We start from the raw sequence: 13353 nt of genomic DNA, 5'->3' as shown, positions 1-13353 counted from the left end.
TCCTGCACCCTCCATGCTTTATCCCGGGCGTGAAGACCGTGGGCAGCGGTCGGAGGCAGAGAGCTGAGCTCCTCAAGTTGTAGGGTGCACACAAGAAAACCACTTGGGGATCTCGTTAAGGTTCAGACTCTAAGTCGTGAGTCTGGGGTGAGCCCGAGGTTCTGCGTTTCCAGCCAGCTCCCGGGTGTCCGTGCTGGGCGGTGCTTTGGGCAACAAGGCAGGAGGCGGTGTCAAAGGGTGAAGGGATGTGGGCTGGCTGAGCCCACCTTGCTCTCAGGAGGGCCAGCAGGGGCTGCCGGCTGTGGTATGTCCTGGCCGGCACCGGGACAGCGGCCCCTCGCCGTGGCACGCCCCCTGCTCTGAATTCTGCGGCTTCACATCTTGGCTCTTGGGGATCCTCTGAGCTCAGCAGGCTCTCATCAAGACCTGGGGATGGACCGAGGCAGGCGGAGAGGAGAGATGTTGAGGTGGTTCCCCCTTGCGGGGAGTCCTCACACTGGATGGCGGGGGAGGTAGGAGGTGCCCCTTCCAGGCTGGCCTTCAAATTCCTCTCATCTGAGGGGGCCGGATGACACTCCAGATGTGAGGTTAGGGTTTCCCAAAGTCTGCAGCGCCAAAGGCAGGCCCAGACGGCATCTGAATTTCCGGGGGTGGGTCCTGGGCTCTTGACCCGCCTCTTGACAAACAGCCCACGTGATTCTGACCTGCACTAAACTGTGAGAACCACCATCCCCAAGGTCATCTCCCCCCCGAGTCCCTCTTTTCCACACTAGTCAAGCTGTCTTCCCCACGAGGTCCAGGCAGGATGACAGGAGGTTCTGCCGTCCAGGATGCTGGTTCCCCAGCCTCTTCCCCTCGCCCTGGAGGAACTGGGAGCCAGATGAGTCAAACCTTGGTCACACGGGACTAAGCCCAGGCGCTTGGCTTCCCAGCTTAGAGCACCTTCCTCAGCGCCACCTCCTCTTTCCTTCCCCGCCGCCCCAGCGCCTCTCTACCCCCTCCCGGACTTCTGCCGTGGCCTGCGCCTCCATCCATCTCATTACCCCAGTCTCCTTGCCGAAACCAGACTAAGCTTCTTTCAGATCCCTTTCTCTGCCCTCACTCATACATTTTCTGTTCCCAGCTGCTTTCTAAAACAAGTCCAAACTCCTAGCTTCTGAAGACGCTCATGCTTTGCCATTTGACACTAATCGCCGCCACTCCATTCTGCGTCTTCCAGACCACCACCATTCTAGCTTCTCCGTTTTCCCGATATCTCAGTTGGCTCATACGGTACTTGGAAAATCATCTACCTAGAGCTCCTTGGCCCTTTATTTCTTCCTGCCAAAGTCTTCCCCATCCTTCCAGGCCCAACGTCAATACCCTCCCTCTCTGGGAATGAACTGGCTGCTGGGCCACAGGTGGCTGCTAGGGCCACACGGCTGCTATGGAGCGAGAACATGTGAACAAACGGGATGAGCACGGACGTTACTGAGTGTGTGTGTGTGTGAGAGAGAGAGAGAGAAAGGGTGGGGGGAGAGAGAGGGAGGGAGGGAGAGAGAGGGAGGGATCTTTGTTAAACTTGGATTGTATTATCTCGGGCTTGAGAATGACCAGGTGCCCTTTCAAACTAACCAATCAACTTCCCGACCCTTCCTTGGCTTACACAGCATCCCCCCTAATGAATACCCATTTCCTAGATCTTTTGGGGCCCTGTGTCCCTTATCCAATCTGATCCCTTTCGCAGGCTAGGTCCTACCCCTGATGATTGCCGTCTTAGTTCCTACTGCGTGTGCCTCAGAGTAGAAGGACCTTCTCCTTCACCATCATGGCTTCTACTGGGCATGTGCTGAGCAAAGGAATCTCCCTTTATTGTTTGTCTCCCCCCCAACCCCCCATAGTCTGGTCGAATGGACTGGCTGTACCCCGGGGAGACTGAAAATCAGCCCTCCCTTAGTACACGAGGCAGGGAGGGGTGTTAATCCCTCAGGGGCAATGCTGCGGCCCCCTAGGAGTGCGTGAAGCTGTAGCTCCCCGGTGAAGCAGGCTTCCGCTCCCCAGCTGATTATGCTTGATGATGTCTGACTCCCTGTGCTCCCTTCCTTTTCAATAGCTAGCTCCCTACGCTAACAAACCACAAAGGATTCCTGCAAAGATACACCGGAGAGAAAAAATTAATTCTGATGGTCAAACAACTAAAATGATCTGCGTCTTTAGAATCATTACTATTACTGATCGGGTTGATTTAGAGTTACGGAAACCATTCATGCTTTTATACCACGGACTTTAACTGCCTCAAACTATGCTCAAGGTCAAATTGAACAGATTAGACTTTGGTTGACATGACCTTAAGAAAGAGCATGAAAATAAGCCCTTTGAGGTTCACTCTGGGTAGATGTCAGGGACGTGAACTGTGTTCTTCTCTGGGGAGTGTGGGCGACAGATCAGATAAAGTAGGTTCTCCTGTTTCATTTTGAAGCCTAGCCAGGCCCCAGAAAGCAGAGCTTCCCAGCTCCCGTGAAAGCACCTAAGCGCCTGCTCGGCTGCGGAATCGGCCCGGTGGGCGACCCCGAGCGATGCTCCCGTGGCTCCAGGCCTCTCCGCGCTGCGCACCCCGCCCGCCGTCCCAGGTAATCTGCGAGCGCTGCTCCGCTCCGCTTCCTGCGGCGGCAGCCAGAGCCGCGCGGGACAGCGAGGAGTCATTATTTCCATAGCTGTCCACGAGCAATGTTCTTACTTAAACCACATCTCTCTGACCCTCCTCTCAGAAAACAGCCCAAAAGGAGAATATGTTTTCTTAACAAACCTCAGTCAAATATCTTGGCCGGTTTGCCATTTTCTTTTAGCAGATTCCAGGAAACGGGCGCAGGGGTGCCTGAGGAGCCCCCGCCTGCGAGGTCCAGACACGGGAGGCTCGGCCCATCGGGTCAAAGGGTAGCGAGGGGTCAGGTGCATGGGGTTTTCTCTTTCCAATCCCTCCCGGCACACAAAATAAGTTTAGCTTTTATTCCTTTCTTTAAAAAAAACTATTATTTTTTAAAAACTGTGCTCGTGAATGTTTCCACCCACTTAGGTGCAGACAGTGACAATCTTGGGAAACTTAGCTACTTGTTTCTTTTGTCTCTTCTCTCTCTCTCAAGACATGAGCCCAGTTTTTAATTGTTTATTTTTTTAGAGAATTAATACTCAACATTAAAGTACCTTTCATAGTGTTACCCTTGTTAGACCAGTTGTTCAACACCAGGGGAGCATATTTTAAATATATCCCAGGGGAGCATATTTTAAAAATAAAAAGAGCCCTGGCTGGAGTGGCTCAGTTGGTCGTGCATCGTCCTGTGCACCAAAGGGTTGCTGGTTTGATGCCCGGTCAGGGCACATGCCCAGGTTGCCGGCTCCATCCCCAGGCGGGGGGTGGGGGAGAGCAAGAGACAACCATTTGATGTTTTGCTCTCACATCAATGTTTCTCTCTCTCTCTTCCCATCTCCCTTCCTCTCTCCAAAAATCAATTTTTTAAAAAAATCTATTGAAAAAATAAATAAAAAGAACTTCCACTTCTGTATCACAGTGAAACTCTAGGCAGAGAGGAACAGGTTTAGGCAGCAATGTCCCGGAGGTCTAGCCAGGTTTGCCGAATGTCGTTCATTGACTGCTTTATTTTCTAAAATCCGTTTGGAGGCTCATGCAAAGGGCGACAGGTTCAGAACAAGGGGCTGCACGTTGCTGCCAGCACTGCCTGGGCTTTTGCACGGGGCAATTCCCAGCAGGCGTGGGAGGCTTGGGACAAATCAACACACATGACGCATTCTCCACACACGCTTCTTACATGGCTAAACACGCAGCCACAGCTACTTGTTTCAAATGCAAACTGATAGAACCTCGAGGCCTCTCAGCAACGCTGCTGTCCCTTCCTTGAGGGTTGCTGGCGCAGCGGACCGCGGGGAAGGGGAGACCAGTCCGTCAAAGTCTTCCTCCCCCACGAAACCCTGTCCCCAAATCAGGCTCGGTTGTGCTCCCCAAGCTTTCACAAGCAGACACTTCCCCTCCCAGGGTCTGGGGTCTCTCTGAAGCCCTCTTTCCTTCCAGCCATCAGACTATGAAATCAGGGTCTCGGCTGCCCCATTTCCTGTCCTACTCTCAAGGTGAGAAGTCCCTAGTGTCCTGGGCAGCGATAAGACGTATGACTCATCCGCCTGTCTTATCACCCCTGAAGGGCCACACACATGGGACTCTGGGAGCCTCAGAAAAGAAAACTCCTCAATGGAGGCAGAACACGGTGGTTGTTCCTTCTCAAGGAAACTCCTTGGGGGGGTCACAGGAGGTGCTGACCCTCCCCTGACCCAGGGATGGGAAGGAGAGGGATTCGCAGCAGAGGGAGTTGCTTCATTCATTACTCACATGGAAAAACAACCTTTCAGCATCTGAGACTCTCTTCAAATAAACTCCTCTCCTTCCGCCCTGACCTCTTGCTCTCACTAGCGAACGTCTTAGGTGGGGCTTCCTTTAAAGGAAGCAGGCTGCAAACACTGTTGTGGTGGAACAGGGCCAACGTGCAGACACAGCCTTTAAGGAGGTAATCAAGGTTAAATGAGATGCTAAGGGTGGGGCCCTAATCTGATAGGGCTGGTGTCCTTATAGGAAGAAGAGAGACATCCGAAATCTTTCTCTCTCCGTGGCGCACAGAGAAGAGCCCATGTGAGGACACGTTGAGAAGGCGGCCGTCTACAAGCCAGAAAGAGAGTCCTTCACCAGAACCCAACCATAAGGCATCTCAATTTGAACTTCCAGCCTTCAGAACCATGTAAATATAAATTTCTGTCATTTAGGCCACCCAAGCATTGACATTTTGTTACAGCAGCCTGAGCAAACTAATGCAGAATCTGACTCAAAGTCTATGGTCTTAACCCCCGTCACTCTCCTGCCCTCTCATTGCCCAGGAGGTGCTTTCATGCTTGATGAGGTTTCATGCCTGGTGCTGCTATCCAGCTGGGGGGGGGGGGGGGGAGGACTCCTCAGAAGGAGACTTTAGGGAGTGTAGTGGCCCCTTCCCCTGTCTGCACACTAGCTATCTTATGTTAAATAACTGAATTTGACAGATGGGCTAGAACCAAGCAGTGAGAGCTGCAATCTTGTGGGAGGTTAGAACCATGTCTCTTTTCAAGAATTCAATACTAACACATGTCACTAAACACCTCAGTGCTCTGCAGGTCCAAGTGGACCCATGCTATCCCATGCCTCCTGTCCCAGCCCCAAAACACCACAACCCTGACTTCCAGCTCAGCACTGTTCCTGAGACCATCTCCCCCATGTCCCTATGGTCAATCCACAACTGAATTCTGTCTTATCTTTTAACCTCCTACATATCTTCAAAATACACCCACTTCTCAGCTCCACTGCTGTCACCCAGCTTAGATGACTGAAATAGCCACCCATCTGGTCTACCCATTGTCTAGTTTTGTGTAGTTAAATGTGAAGCTTTGCAGCCAGATAACCTGGTTGGAATTCTAGTTATTTATTCTCTTTGTGTTTCAGTTTCTTCATGGTTAAAATGAGGATCCTAATGGTACCTGAAGTAGGTGCCTACTTCGTTCAAACACTGATAAGTGTGCCAGGCACAATGCCAGCTCTCATTAATGTTACCCACTCTGGCCTCCCTCCCACCTGTCCTTCCCTGTGCAGCCAGGATAATCATCTGAATGCTCTATATAAAGCCATCTGTGGCTCCCCATTGCACTTATGATAGAGACAACAGTCTTTAACTCACCTGCCAGGAATTGCCCCATATGGTCCTCACCCACCTCTATAGCCCTGTCCTACAACCCACTCCCAGCTTCTCCGGGCTTCCCCCTCCCCCTTCCAGGTCCTGTGATCACTGCTCCCCTCCACATGGGGGTGGGGGTGAGAGGTTGGGGGTAGAACTCCTCTGCACTTGCATTTTCTCAGATTTAGGGGTCACCTTCCCTGCCTTCTTTGCTGACATAACTCCTACCTATCATTCATCTCTCAGTTCAAGAGTCACTTCCTCAGGGAGGCCCTCTGTGACTCCTCTTATAGGGCCCATTTCCCTGTGGGAGGTTTTTATTTGTTTGTGGGGATTTCAGTTCGTGTCCATGATCCCCATGTGAGCACCATGAGGGACTGGCACGATGCCTGGCATGGAGCAGGCACTCAATATTACCCATTGCATGAGAGTTTGATGACCAACGTGCTCCCCTCCCCGTCGATTCCAGCCCCTAATGTTCCCTGCAATCACACTACCACCTGGGAATGGAAGGGCAGGTGGAAACTCTGCCTTTCAGGCTCCTATGTCTTTCCAAGCTTTGGTTGGAGGGGAGAGAAATGGTCACTAGCAGTTGCAGTTTTGTGGTTCCCCGTGGACATCCACACCCATTCTCTGAACAGACCCTTACAGGGGCTCAAGTCTCAGACAAGACCATTACTGTCCCCACTGGCCAAGGGGCAAGCAGAGGCCCGAGAGTTCGATTGGTCCGAGGTCACGCAGCGGTGAGCGACAGCTAGCATGGCCACCAGCCGTGGCAGCCTCACTCCTGTACCCTTCCCACCGAGCGCCAGGGTCTGGCCGTAGTCAGACAAGGAAAGGTGATGACGTCTGTCCCTGCCCTCCTCCCCTCTGTCTCGGATAATTCCATCTGCCCGCTTCCTAGTTGTCACAGTTGGGAGCAGACTCCGAGGTGGCGTTTGGGGTATAGAATGTGCATGAAGAGACTGCAGCTAGTGGAAGGAGGGCGAGGAAAGCGTGAGTGGGAAGAGGCGATGCCCGGGTGGCAGCCTCGGCTGATGCTATGTGGAGACTGGGAGCAAAAGTGCCCGATGCTGGGCATTTCTACTCCCTCCTGACCTGTCATTGCTCGTGGGCCACCTGGCCAGGCACCCTCCGCCTCTGAGGCCACCTGGGAAGGGCGGGTGGCTCCGCCTGCAGCTGGGGCAGAGTGTCCTTCATTGAGGGGGGTCTGGGCCGGGATCATGGCATCTACTGTGCAAGTCCTAGCTCCCAGCCCTCTCTGCCTCATTTATGGCTTTACCTTTCCCTTACTCTTGCCCCGCTGATTCAGTCACCATCTGGAAAGAATTTCCCAGAGAGTCTCTAGTGATCTGCATCCTGACGATCCAGGGATGGCTGTGTCTCTGTGTGTGGACTCTTGCTCTGTGACACCAGACCCGGGGGGGTGGTTGTGGGGGGCACGCTATCCTTCTCGAAGGGCTTCACGCACACTTCATCTCTCCCATCGGGGTGGGCACAGCAGACAGCGGCTCCATCCTGGACCCGAGAGGACACAGACGGGTCAGTACCATGCTCAAGGCCACGGTGCCAACACATGGTGCCAACTCACGGCGCAGCCAGGAGGAAAACACAGGCTTCTCAACACTCTGGGTCTTTTCATTCCTTTAGGTTTCAGGGAGAAGATCAGTCAGAGAGCGAATACCCTTTTGTGCGATGGTTTAACTTTTGTGCGAACATCAATAATCCTTTAATGCCCTAGTAGATTATTCAGGCTGTAAAACTTGAGATAACTTGCTTTCTTTTTGACATCAGAGGGACATGAATCTAGTATTTGCCACATGGTCCCAGCAAACTCCAAGGGAGCCAGAGTGCAGACACCAGCCGAAGGGAGCAAACAGCTCAGTGGAGGTTTATTTAATGCACTGTCATCATAATAACAGTAATCGTAATAGTAGTTACTGTCATTATTATTGTTATTGTTATTATTATTACTGGTCTCAGTAGAGTGAAGCCTTACGTTGGCTCTTATTTTACCCCACTCACGGTCTGTGCTCCTGCATTCACAATCTGAAAAAAATATCTATAAATCCCTGCTCCAGTCTCTGGCTTTCAGACGGTCTGAAGATTATTTCCACTGGACTCGAGACTGGTTTTAATTTTCCACAAGTAGACACAAGCTCCTATCGGCCCAGCAACCTGGCAGCGTCTGTGACTTGGGGCTGCTCCTTTGGTTCCTTCCCTTCCTTTCCTTTCCTGTCGGCCGACTGCTAATCTCTCCTGGCATCGGGGCTCTGGCTGTGGGGCCCGCACCAGTGGATGCCACTCGGCCAAAGTGACCCTGCGTAAGTGGACTCCGCGTAAGCACAGCCCGAGGGCCGGCATCTGGGGTGTGGACAGGCGCTGGGCGGCACCCGGAACCGGGGGTTGTTTGAGAGCTGTCACCTGCTCCTGGGCTCTCGCCGTCGCCGGGTCCAGAACCACGCCGAGGCCAACATTTTATCAACACTCAGCTGCCAAGTAAACACGCGATTCACTGACTTTTTCCTGGCTCTGCGCTGTTTGATAACAGAGGAAGTTCTGGGGACAGAGGGCGATGGCAGAGTCAGCAGAAATGACCCACCCTCTCTCAGCTGTGGTAAACCTCCCGCTCACCAGGGGCTCCACTCCCGCTGGGCCACTGTCACGGATGGAAAGGGTATTTCTCACCCACGTCAACTGTGGCCTTTCTCCCTGGGTGAGGCTGTCGCTTTGACTTCATTGAGGGTGAGGAAGGGACTGTTGGTTATTCTGAACCGGGAAAGACTGGCGGGATTGCTCCACGGGCCAGGTTGTGAGGCTTTCGGATGAAAGGGGCTGATTCTCTCATCCTTGCTCAATCCCTGCCCTGCTCCGGGGGCCTAAGTCTAGTCTGTGATGCCTGAGGGGCATTTATGAAGTCAGCTGTCCCAAGAAAAAAGCCAGGCCAAAACTCTAGTTATAAATGCGGTTATAAACGCGCTGACGACGATGTGCTGCGGTAGGCAGCCTGGGCGCTTCACGGAGGCTCTCTAATCCTGAATCGTGCTTCTGTTTCGTGATCGTTTGGGGAAAGGGAGGAGTTTGAGGTGGGGAACGTGAAAGGAAGCTGCGATGATGGCTGTGGAGGGACGTTCACGCCCCGCCAGCTCGGGTCCTGGCTGACCCTCTCCTTGTATTGCTGGTCGCGCTCCGAGAGCCACAGGGGAAGTAAGATGATGGAGGAGACCCAACCCCGTCATACAAGCGGGTAAGAGACAGTGAGGTGGTCCATGAGCGACATCCTTGTAATAAGGGGCTGATGTTTTCTCTGGGGCAAAATACCTGACCTGACGGCACATGTCCCTGCAGGTCTCCTGAGGCTGGCCTGGCAGAAAGGGAGGCGTTAGCCAGGGAGGGAGGCTTCGGATGCCTCCCACCCTATCCTTGCATGCTCCTGGGAGACACAGGCTCACCCCGCAGAGGCGGCATTTCCAGTCCTTCTGGTCTACCTGACTGTGCAGACGCGTGTCTTCTATGAGACACGTCGGGGGGCATGGGATGAAAGGCAGTCCAGGCGAGCTGATGGGGATGATCTTTATGTCTCCTTGGGGTGGCGATGAAGCTCTGCAAAGAAATCTTTGCAAACTCTGAAAAGCTAGAGCGACAGGGGTGATAACCAGTGGTTTTCTTTGTTTGCAGGAGTGAAGAGCTCTATAACTGTCCTTTCAAATCAGAGTAGTTATTCATTCTATCAATACCTGGTTAGTACTTATTAGGCCACAGATCTAGGCACTACGGATGAAATAACCTCGCAGAACTAAAGCGCTGTTGTATGCTTAGCCAGTTAAAGGCATGGCTGCCACAGACAATAGCATGCATTTTTCTGGAGCTCTATCAGGCTTCAAACCCTTCGGTGGAAAACATGCAATCTGAGCATGAGACTTTGCAAGCTTAATTACCTCAGGGGTCAAGATGCAGGGGGGAAGGCTCAAGCCTGGACATGTCCGTTTAAGCCGCCTGACCTCTGCATGGCTGAGACTCTTGACTTTGCTGTAACGAGGGAATGGGAACCTCGATCACTTTAGGAGCACCTCAGGTGTGTTTGGGGCGGCGGTGGCTGCTGGTGACCTCACGTCTCCGCCCTCACATGGGCCTTGTTGCCTTTGGCCCTTGGAGGCCCTGCCCGCGTGTGTCCTCCAGCCGCAGTGCCGGTGATCACATGAGGCTCTTTTCCTCAAAGGCAAACACAAGGTTGTTAGGTTAGTGAGCAGAGTGGGCTGTTGGCCCACTGCAAGGAAACTGGCTGTGACTCAAAAGTCACCAGGAGACGGGCAAGGGAAACCTCCCTTATGAAAACAGATAAGGGTCCTTGAGGAGAAGGAACGGGAACCTGTGGTGGGGAATCTACAACTTGGGCCAAAAATAGACCCGGAAGGAAAGCAAAAGCACCGTAGCTGCCAGGAACCAGGGCTGCTGGGAAGTGCTGGGGCAGGGCCACCAGGGGCACCTGGTCAGGAAGCCAGGACACTTCAGCCTCCGTAGGGAGCCTCTGTAGACTGGGCGGGAAGGTGCGTGAGTCATTATGGGGACTCTGTGCCAGGTCCCTCCCCGAAGAGGACACATTATCTGACAGCCTTACATGCTCTTCTGAGTAACAGATCAGCACACTGGAGGTTAGGACCTACTCAGGAATCTAGAGTGTGTGGCTGTCGTGCTGGAGGGGAGGCGAAGCTTCTTTCCCATCCCACGTGGAAAGAGTACATACTTCGGTCTCCTGTGTACCTCACTGTTTTTTCTTATTTACTAATTTCTTGAAAACATGGGCAGATATGGGTGGTATCACTTTTTGCATTGATATCCATACTTCACATACACCTTAAACAAATGATGAGAAATCCATCTTCCCGAGTGTATTTTTGAGTTAATGTCTAAATGGTTTCCCCATACGATTGAAAAAGTCTATTTCTTGGTAACAAATAAGACAAAATACAGTATTCCATAAGATGAAATGAGATGATGATTTATGACAGTTAGAATAAATGTTATGTGACTCTATAAAATAGGCTCTAAGTGTTTTATTGACTAAAACACGCCAAGTCTAAAAGGAATCTCATACAATTTTCATCTTCACGCTCAGACACTGCATCTTGAAGGATTCAGCAGCCTTGCAAAGAGTTTTGTATACATCCATAAGAACAGTGACCTAAACTGCTTTGGCTATTTTATATTCAGGATATCCCAACACACGGCCACAGCACTGTTTCTAATACCAAGCTTCGCCACGAAGAGAAATGTCTATCAGATGGGGAGGTCAGGAAGTCCTATGGTTCAATGAGCCTCGTTGAATCAGAGAAATGGTATTTTTGTACATTGCCACTGATGTATTTCAGCGGAGGGCAGTGAGACACGTGGTATTTGAAGTGGGTCAGGGGCACTGGTTTCTCCAGGGGGAAAGGACTGTGCTGAGGGCAGGCTGGCTCTCAATCAGACCAGTTTCAGGAAAGGGTCTTTGTATAGGGCCCTTGAAAACAGACTCAGAGGGCTGGCTGTGGAAGTTTATTGGGGAATTTTCTTGGGAGACATCCATCTAAGGAAGTGAAGAAGGAAGAATTGAGCAGAGGGAGAAACTGATGCAAAATTGCAGCTACATTTGGCACCTCAGTTTATCTACAGGAGCTCCATAGCCAGAGTGACCCTTCAAAGTTGTTCCAAATGGAGGAAAGAGACATGAATATATGTGTCCCTGCAGAAGCCAGTCGTTGGTGACAGTCGTCCCCTGGGAGGAGGTATAAGGTTGGCGAGGCAGGTCCTGTGGCTGGTGGCGCTTCCCATTGAGGGGTGCAGCTGAGAGCCACCAGCAACCACTGCCCCCATCAGCTGAGAGATGAGTGAGTCTGCTCCGGGGAGGAGCTGGGTGGAGACCATAGCATCTGCTATGAACGGAATGTCTGTGTCCTGCTGAAATCCATGTGTTGAAATCCTAACCCTAAGGTGACAATGTTAGGAGGTGGGGCCTCTGGGAGGTAATTAGGTCATAAGGGTGAAGCTTTTGTGAAAGGGATTGGCACCCTCGTAAAAGGGACCCCAGAGAGCTCTCTAGCCCGTTTTCCACCCTGTGACCATACAATGAGAAGGCGTTAGTGGTCTGCAACCTGGAAGGGGACCCTTATCTGAACCTGACCATGTCGGCACCCTGACCTCGGACTATCCCCGAGCGGCGGGCATCATTCAGTTCCCTGCCACAATTATTCAAACGAGCCAAGCACATCCATCCTGTTGCCTGTGGGGCCCGGGGTCATGCCACCTTTTTGTTACTGCAGAGCTGGGCCCCGGGAGTTCCAGCTTGTTCACTGACCCCCAGCGCAAGCCCTGTGCGGGCCCCTGTGGTGTGTGCACCTTTCTGCCTGGGGCTGTGAGGAAAGTGACAGATGAAACTGCTCTTCTCATCTGTCCAGAGTCAGATGCTCTGCATTTGGTCACAACCCTAGGGCGGGAATCCCTCACTGCGGGGACAAATGTTAGCTCTTGCTGCTGTTTTACAGGTTTGGAGGAAGATGACACTGGTTTTCTTTCAGTGATGTTAGGTCGGTGTGTTCAGCTTGTAGCATTAGTGTAGGCGTGTCTAGGGAACTTTTCTGGAACTTTCTTTCCTCCTTAGCTAGTATGTACATTATTATTATTATTATTATTATTATTATTATTCGTTAATTCTCACATGAGGATATTTTTTCCATTGTTTTTCAGAGAGAGTGGAAGGGGGAGGGGAGAGAGAGAGACATCAACTGGTTGCCTCCCACAGGAGACTGGGAAATGCGGAGGAGTCCAAGGAATGTTGACAGCTGCTATCGTCACGGCCAGGTGACCCTACTTGGGTCTTCTAATTTTAAATCCAGAATAAATGTGGTTTTAAAGACCTATGTAACCTGTTTGCTCTTTGCACACCAGCCTGGGGATAGCAAACCCTAATAAACCTTAGTCTCTGGATTATTTCCATCACTTGAAGTGCTCCCTGTATTAAGTCCCCGCCACAAATTGCTTTTCTGGGAGTCCCCAGGTGTGTCTCCCATACACCTGAGACGAACATCATGAGGCACCCGAGGGGTCCGCCATGTCCTCTCTTCTCCTGCTGGGCCCATTAGGGTTCCACAAGTCCTGTGGTCTGGGCTCTGTCCCCGAAACAAAGATGGCACCTGGCGTCCCCCCTGTGACACATCTCTGCTTCTTCCACCATCGCTGCTCGGCCGTCCCCTGCTCAGCGTTCCACAAGCATCTCCTTTATCACGTGTCTTGTAGAAGGAAGGACACCTGGAGCATGGTGGCGATGGGGCAGTGGGGGTGGCGATGCTGGGACCGGCCCGTCTGCTGCACTCCAGGGCGGCGACTGGGGATGCCTGCTGACATTGGGGTGAGAGGCCCGGAGCACTGTGCGGTGTTTCCCGGGGTCCCGAGCCTGTCTCTGTTGAACTTGGCCATGGTTCCCCTTACTTTCCGAGAGCTGCCCAAATACAGTCCTTTCGCACGCTGTGCCTGCGCCCCTGCCTGATACGGGGTGATGCGGGGCCCTGCACCTGCCTGAAAGTGCGAACTTTCACCCGCACAGACGTCTGGCATACACGCTTTCCAGCTTTCCCATTGT

Source organism: Miniopterus natalensis, chromosome 6 (assembly GCF_054644295.1).
Source record: "Miniopterus natalensis isolate mMinNat1 chromosome 6, mMinNat1.hap1, whole genome shotgun sequence".
NCBI classification, from domain to species: domain Eukaryota; kingdom Metazoa; phylum Chordata; class Mammalia; order Chiroptera; family Miniopteridae; genus Miniopterus; species Miniopterus natalensis.
The sequence above is the reverse complement of the archived record's forward strand: the minus strand, read 5'-3'. Positions refer to the sequence as shown.